The sequence below is a fragment of the Schistocerca nitens genome, chromosome 8, assembly GCF_023898315.1.
Source record: "Schistocerca nitens isolate TAMUIC-IGC-003100 chromosome 8, iqSchNite1.1, whole genome shotgun sequence".
NCBI lineage: Eukaryota > Metazoa > Arthropoda > Insecta > Orthoptera > Acrididae > Schistocerca > Schistocerca nitens.
Window position 1 is genome coordinate 39156781 of NC_064621.1, and position 8324 is coordinate 39165104.

Sequence of the window (8324 nt, forward strand, 5' to 3'; positions counted from 1 at the left end):
TTACACATGAGAAACTCCGTCCAGTGGGCATGGCTTTACATAGGTGGTTCTCTGTCTTATGGTCTCGTAATTATCTAACCCTACAGTGCACTTTCTGGATAGGATAGTGTATCTTTTGCTATGTCTCACACTTCAACTCTCACACCCATCATCACGTAAATTTCCTCCAGACCGAGCGGTTCAAAAAGGAACATTCATAACCCACTGCCTCTGAACCTATCTTGCTACTATCCCATGCAAACCACACATACTTAAAATACATGAAATACATCACGCTGGCAACATACTATACATCACAAAGAATAGTCACAACGTTAGAATCACTTCACTTTCAGCTCTCCCATTTCAGTTAGTATTCATCCCAGTTTCACATGACACTGCCCCACTTCGTAACTTTTCTTTCCTACTACGAACTCCGGAGGATATATGGGCATCTTCTTGTGCAATGCACGCCAAGTGGCGTTGCTGGATAGACGGCTGACTCACCTAAGTTCTCTCTCAGAGTATTAGAGTTTGAATCAAGCATCACACGGAAACATAACACGCAAAGTAATATTAAGATCATATTCGTCACACGCGCTAGTCCTTTAACCTTTGTCTCATACACAGATTGAGACTCACACAGTACTCACCACGTGGAAGTGCTCGTCTCTAATTTCAAGTCCTACACACGCCATTTCTTAAATATATTTCCAACTTATAGTACACACGCCAGTAATTCAGCTTAACTTTCGCACTCGCAAGTATTTCAACTTATTGCTACACGTGGTTTCATTGTGACCATTGGTCACTTCCGAAGATTACTACGATCCACTTAATATTACCTGCCTGTCATGTAATTCTCCCCCCAAAAGTTCCTAAAATAGAGAAATTATTATTCCAAACTACTCTTAAGTATTTCACATGCATAACATCTCTACTCTTTTGTCTTTACGGAGCACACCTAAGACAGATCTTACCAACACTAGATCCAGCGCCAGAGTGCTGAAACATGGCTGTTCTTCAGGTCATCTCGCACCTCCACCGAGGTGGGGGCGCATCATGCTACCGTATTGGTCAGCCACATTTCAGGCGCTCAAAGCTCAGGTAAATTTCATTTCTTTGGGTCCACCAAAGGTGACCAAAGGACCGTCTCGAAGATGATCATATATTGCACATTCACTATCTGCTGTTAGCAGACGACCATACATTCATTCGTTTCACAGATCTCACCTCACTGGATGTAGGGATTTATTTTGTGGGAGTGCACATGTGGTCAATTAAATAAATAAATTGTCCTTCTTTCCTACACTGGTATCCGGCTATGGTGTATTAAGTGAAATTGAGTTATTATTACAAAAGATATGTTGATCTGACAAGAATAACGAAGAATGTTGTACCTGTTTTCAATGTTGCGTGGTATTGTACCCTTTCACCACAACGGAACACAGCTTTGCAGCATAATGTAATTTAAGGTATACACTCAACATAAGTGATATAACCGCATGCTCTTAGTTTTCAGTCTCTTCTGCTGAACAGTCCTTATTTCATACTATATGCAGTGCCTTATGCAATTTTGTTTCGTTTTAATTACTAATTGGTCTCTGGAATTCTAAATTTTCCCTGCATAAAAGTGCGAGATAAATTAAAACTTATGCACATTATTGAAAGGATTCTCACAGAGAACGTTATTCGCCTGTATTACACTGAAGATTAGCTGCCTCACGTAAGTATGAACCAAATTACATCTCTCATCAGGTGTATGAACTTTATTTGTCTTTTAACTGTAAATACAACAAATACAGAAAAGATTGTTCACTGTAAGCTGGAATTTATAAACCAACAAGGGAGGAGTCACCAATTCTTTTAATGGTAATATTATACCAATCATCAAAGAAATAAGTCAGTACTCTAATAAAGTTACATGAGCTGGAGCTGCTGGGAATCATGCCTCTGAGGCCATATTTGTCATTCAGAGCTGATTAATTTGATAATAAACTTTCTTACAGAGATTATATAATTTCTTATGTAAATCTGGAGATTCAGCTTACATTCTCGATTTACAAAAATAAGTAACAGGCAACTAAAATTCTGTAGTACCCTCCATTTCTTTAACAATTCAGCCCTGTGTAAAAAATTTCAAATTGTGTCTGAGGTTGATAGTTGACTCCCTTTAAATAATTAACTGGCGGAAATCTCTGACAGAGTTACTGCTTATTGACAAATTAGAGAGGAGAAATGCAGTAAACATACTATCACTTCAGGATATTAGGTATCCACTCACCTTGATATAGAAACCACTTGAAGACCGATGTTGTGTATTCATGTAAACCGCTAAGACAGAAAAAGACAAAAACCACTTACTGTAGCCACTGACATGTACTCCTGAATGAAGGTGAAATTGTAATTAATGAACGAACTTTACAAACTAACAGCAGGAATATTAACCAGTTGTTATATTTTTTTATTTATTTATATTTATATATTTATTTATATTGTTAATTTTAACTTGCAGCAAATGATAAATAGTTTTAAGTCACATTGTACTGAACTTTTTTAGAGTAATAAGTTGTATCAGAGATTATTCCAGTGTGCTACATTTATAATTAATTTACTTATCACTAAAGGAGTTCATAGGGGTTGAGGGTTCTACATTCTCTGCAACACTCAGGGGCAGAACTATTCATGAAAACCGAAATGTCCATATTTGTTGCACAGCTGCAATTGAAAATGACTGTATTTCCAGCACACACTGACACTCACATCTTTAAAATAAATCATCAGTAATTGGAAAGTCACAGTCTGGGTTCAATTTAACTATAAATATATAACAAAATAACAAATAATAAAATAAATAATTTCATTTATTTGAGATGAGGTGATGTACAATTGTGTGTTACACAATTTTGTGTCTATGTTGTAGAACAGACTTAAATTCATTAATTTTTCTGGAACTATCAGTGAAATCTGTTCTTTTATTATAAGCTTCTCATCATTATTAAGAAGAATCTTGTTTGTACACAGAAAGATATTCTTTAATTCGTTTGACAGGGAGTTATCCAACACACATTTGCGCCTAACATCCATGACGTTAGTGTCCTCTAATCTTCTCTAACTTATGAGCAACTGGAAGTTGTTTCCCATATGTCATCAACTGTTGCAGATGATTTTTCAGAAGTGAAGATACCATGTCCATGTCAGAGCCACAGTGAATACTCTTTCCTCAGAAGGCAAAAATAGTCTGCCTCTGTTCAAGTCTTTGTTAAGAATCTACTTCAATTTCTTCATCCAACTGCAAACCCACAGTGCATATTTAACATTTTGGCTTCTGTTAAACTTTCCTAACTGCATAACCTCCTATGTAAATCAGTGATGGTAAGATATCATTTGGAATGTCCTCTACTTTGAAACTCTTACTTAATATATCTGCAAACATATGTACTATATCAATATTCTGATCATCGCTCTGCTGCACAGGAAATAAAATTTTCAGCTGTTTAGTGTCATTGTGAGCAGCAAACAGTACATAATTCTTAAATCTAAGCTTTCTTTCATTCTCAGATACCTGAATGTAACTTATGTAATAATTGGTATCACTCAGTTGATGATATGATCCAAATTGACTTTCCAAATTATCAGATTGAAATTTCCCTAGCAGAATGTTATCCACTCCATATTTTTCAAATAAATATTGAATTACTTCAAGAATCCATTGTATGGTTAGAATCAAAGATTGAAATGTCTGTGGTGGAAGAGCAATATTTGATGGGACAGACAGTCTCCAAATTTTTAGCCAGTGAAGCATGTCACTTAAAAAATCTGATTACCAAAGGTAGTTCTAACAGCTTCTCTGTATGGACCTCTGGCCTTCAAACACACTTTTAACATTAACAACTTTCCAACATTGCACTATAATCTGAAGAAAACACTAGTTTGATTTATCTCTCTAGATGTGTCAGGAATATATATTGGTGCATGTTTTAATGCAACTAAATTAAGTTTCATTGAAAAGTCTTGAAGCTAATTTGACATTCTGCTTTTTTATGGAAGATGAGTGCAAAAGTTTGAATGAAAGCATCTGATCATAATTAAGTAATGAGTTTTCTCTTTTTAAAATAGTAGTTCTAGATGAGTATATTGTACTGACAAAATGAATGAATTGTTATCAATGTCAGAAAAATGCAGTGTCTTACTTACATTTCTCTTTGACTTCCAGTTACTCCTCATAGATTTTAATATATGGAATGCATCAAACATGAAAAACGATTTTTTAGGAGCATCCAGATGTACAACACAGTACACTGTACAACACTGGGCTGTAGTATTTTATTTGGACTGAAGAGTTCAAAAGCCTTTCTGTTCACACTGTTATTATCAGCAATAAGTCTGGCAACTTTTGAAAATCTCTTCTTCCATATACAGAACATTACTGATTAAAGATTTTAACTGTTCAGCTGGCATACTTGCAACAGGTATAATATCCACTAGATCAACATATTTGAATAGAACAGAAGAAATCACAACAGTCTGGGCTGTATTACAAATGTCTCAGCATCAAAAATATCACTTCCATATATCTCACACTTAAATGAAAGCTGTGACTGCTCATCAATCTCATCCATTAAAAGAGACACTAACAGTTCATGTAGTATTAAATACTGTATCCTAGTTTTCATATACTTCCTACTTTCAAGTGAGGAACTGTCTCAGTGGTAATTACAAATAAACTTCTGTAAGGAACGAGGTTGTGGCAGAAACATAAAATGCATTTTCTCTGGGTATTGTAAGCAGAGAGTGGATGCACATACAAACAACATGCTAAGATCAAGGTTTTGTTATCATACTGCCTATTGTTTTTTGATATCTGTTACAGTGTTAGTCAACAAAAAAATTTATATATTCAATGACATCATAGTTAGGTGTAGTTTGCAGACATTGGATGGCACAGTCTAACTTACTTCTGACATCTGATACTACCTTCTTTTCTTCCATTTGCAACATAACGCTGTTTAAATTGTTTACAGAATTGAGTCTCTTTTAGTTACTTGAAGGAGCATGAACAAAGAGATTACTCGTTGTATTAACATCTAAACTGTAACTCAAATCACAATTTACTGTGCTGAAGGAAGTGACACAAGGCACTCTCCTATAAACTCCCAACAGACAAATTCGCAGTTTATCGCTATCATTAATCACTAACCACTTATTACTACTAATTTTTCTTGTCTTTAAGCGTGATAGTATGTGATTTAAACCCTTTAGTGCGTCCTGTGCAAGGTGGTTCTTATTGGATTCAATACTATCCTGAATGGGTTTTCGCAGGTTGTCTTCTTCTACATCAACAAGTGGTTTTGCTTTTGTGACGGTTTTAGAACAATAGGATGGCGAGTTTGGAAATATAGTTGCCACGGCATCTTCTGTTCCCTTCGGGATTATTCGTGGATACACTCTTAGTACAGCTTTGTCCATAATTCTGTCTACTCGAATTACGTGTGATTCTTTCAAATGTTTCACATATACACCTGTCTGTTTGAGTTTAGAGAAGTCGCTTGGGACGTGACGAAGCCATGCATTACGGCGATTTTCAACGGATGGCAGTGAAAATATTATTTTCTTCTCAGTCTCTGATTTGTAATTCGATCTGCATCCAACTACACAGCTCTTGCGTGGCATATCGGTGTTCCACAAAATCTATAAACAAAATGAAATGAATTTCGAAGTACCTGTCACAATTAATTTGTAGTGCTACAGTTTATCAATACACTGAAACTGGAGCACTCTAACCTAAACTTTGGTGTTACACATCTTCTTGATATAAGTATTTACTTCCAAACACTTCAGTATAAAATCAAGAAAACCTGTTGACCCATGTGCACACTTGGACAGTCACTATATTAGTGGCTTGCACAAAACGATGTACTTATTACAAAACCCTCACTGAAAGAAATTAGACGGTTAAGCAAACTCAACGTAGTTGAAGTTATGCACACTTCTGAATATTATACTTTCACATACACCTGTTTCATTATTAAAAATTGTACAATACGCGTTGAATGATTTCACATTACAAAAATTTGAACGAAAATAACTTACACTATAGAGCTTTGCTCACATAAAACTCACAAACAGCCCACTCAACAGCTAACACGAGACACACAAGAAATCCATCCGAGATGCTGACGTCACTATAACGCGCCGGGGCGTCGGTTTCCAACGGATGGCGTCAGGTGCATGGTCCCTTTTACCCCGTTCCAGCTCACGGCTTTAAGACAATGATTTATCCACGTTTGCGTTGATTACACATAAACGCAAATTAGTACGACAGAGTACAATACTGCAAATGAGAGAGGAGTTGAGACTAATCAGCCGAAACGCTGGTACGATTTATACAAATTTTATATCAAAAGATGTCAAATAAACAAATCTGCAGTATGTGCAATTCACTGAATTTCGAAGGTCTCGTCGAAACACAACGACCGACATACTCGAATAATTTGCAGCAATAATATTTCACTGGCAAAAGACCAATTTTATTAATTTGTTGACAATAATTAATTAAAACTAATAATAGAGGACGCATACACGAACAGCAAGGCAGTGTTTGATAGGGGTGTCGTCATGCACATTTCAACATAATCTGTTGGTGATATTTGTAATTATTACGATGTTTTGTCTATGTTTAGTAATAAGTTTTGTATAGTTTTGCCCATCTCTGTTTAACCTTTGAATATACGTAAATTCTGATCAGTGTATCAGAAAGAGCGCTTCAAATCTGTATGGAAATTGGTACCTTATAAAGAACTATAATGTTATTCAGTGGCACAAATAGCCAAAACTATTTTCGCACTCTCCAAGGATATTTGCAAAATATTGGAACGTTAATTCTGGAGAAACGCTTCAGCTACGAACCTGGTTAATAGATGTTTTTTGATGAGAATTTGAGAGCGCATATAGCGGCGCAAACTGAATTAACATTGATCTTCTATGTAAGAAATTACGCACAAAAGTGGTGATCAATGGAAAGCAGTTACGTGACATAGCTGGGCATTTCGGTTCGAGGGTATTTAAGAGGAGCTGACACAGAGCTTTAGGACAGAGTTCTGCGCGCCTTTGCTGACGCCAGACGTGTGTTGCCCGATGCGACACTTCGGTGATAGTTTTTTGCGGTTCCAGAACAGTTGAACTAAGCCGAATCCCGCAAATGCCCGCAAACAGAATTTTTCAAGACGAAACCGGACAGAGGATATTAGTGATGTGGAATACAGTAGCGACTTGCGGTTTGTACGTGTTTCGTCTTTTGGTGATTGTTTTTGCAGGCAAACGGGACTTTGCTGCAAAATTGCAGATGTGGGAGCCCGTAGGCGCTACTATGGGACCCGGTTTATTTTTGAGCTTTATGAACTGTGTTTTGGGATACAAACGGCGCTTCTGATACGGTCAGGTTGGACTGTAATTATTTTCACCACGTTTAGGTGATTGGTTCTGAAACGGTGCCATTGGACTTAACTGTGATTAAACCAGTAGGGACTTTGAATATTTTGTGACATTCGTCACATAGGAATTCGCGCTACTGTCGAGTGAACTTTAGATCATCGGGATTAGGCCATTTTTTAGCGAACTGATCATTTCCTAGACATCAGTCGATGTTCTCCAGCATTCAACGACCTTTATTAACATTTGTACCGTGTTGAGTATCGCTACTGGGGGCTCGAGCAATAACTAAAATAGACGCAACCACTGGTGAACTGTATTTAGTTATGAATAATAACTTGTGAATTTAAAGAATTTAACACCCTCATTTCATTCGTCATTGGACTTCTGCCTCCTAGACTGTACCCTGATTAACATTCGTGCTTTTCGGTCAGCAGTATCTAGAGTCTTTTATTTATGCTCTAACAGGTGTTTAGCACACGCGTCCGGAGACAGACAATGAGAGTCAGCGAACAAAAGTATCTGCAGCCCCATTCGATTCCGCCGACCATCACACAGTTCCGGTCCTAGGACGGTGTCTAGGGCCGTTTTCAAGATCCCAGATTTCACATTCAAACAAAAGGACAATACTTTAAACTGGTGTGACGTCCCCCCAAAAATAAAGGCGATGTACTCGCGTCAGTCCTCTGTTAAGGTCACCTGACAGCAAGAGGAGCAGCAAGGTCCGAGCAGGCACACGGGGAGAGGGGGTTTACAAATTACTGGGAGCTCCAATGTTAGGCGCGCTATTGAGCTCAGGCAGATACCGTTCACGTCGGGAAAGAAAGCCAGTGTGCACTCGGTATGTCTGCCGGGGTGGGAGGCGGGGGGGGGGGGGGGGGGGGAGGGCTACTCCGAGACGTGGAGACGGCCTT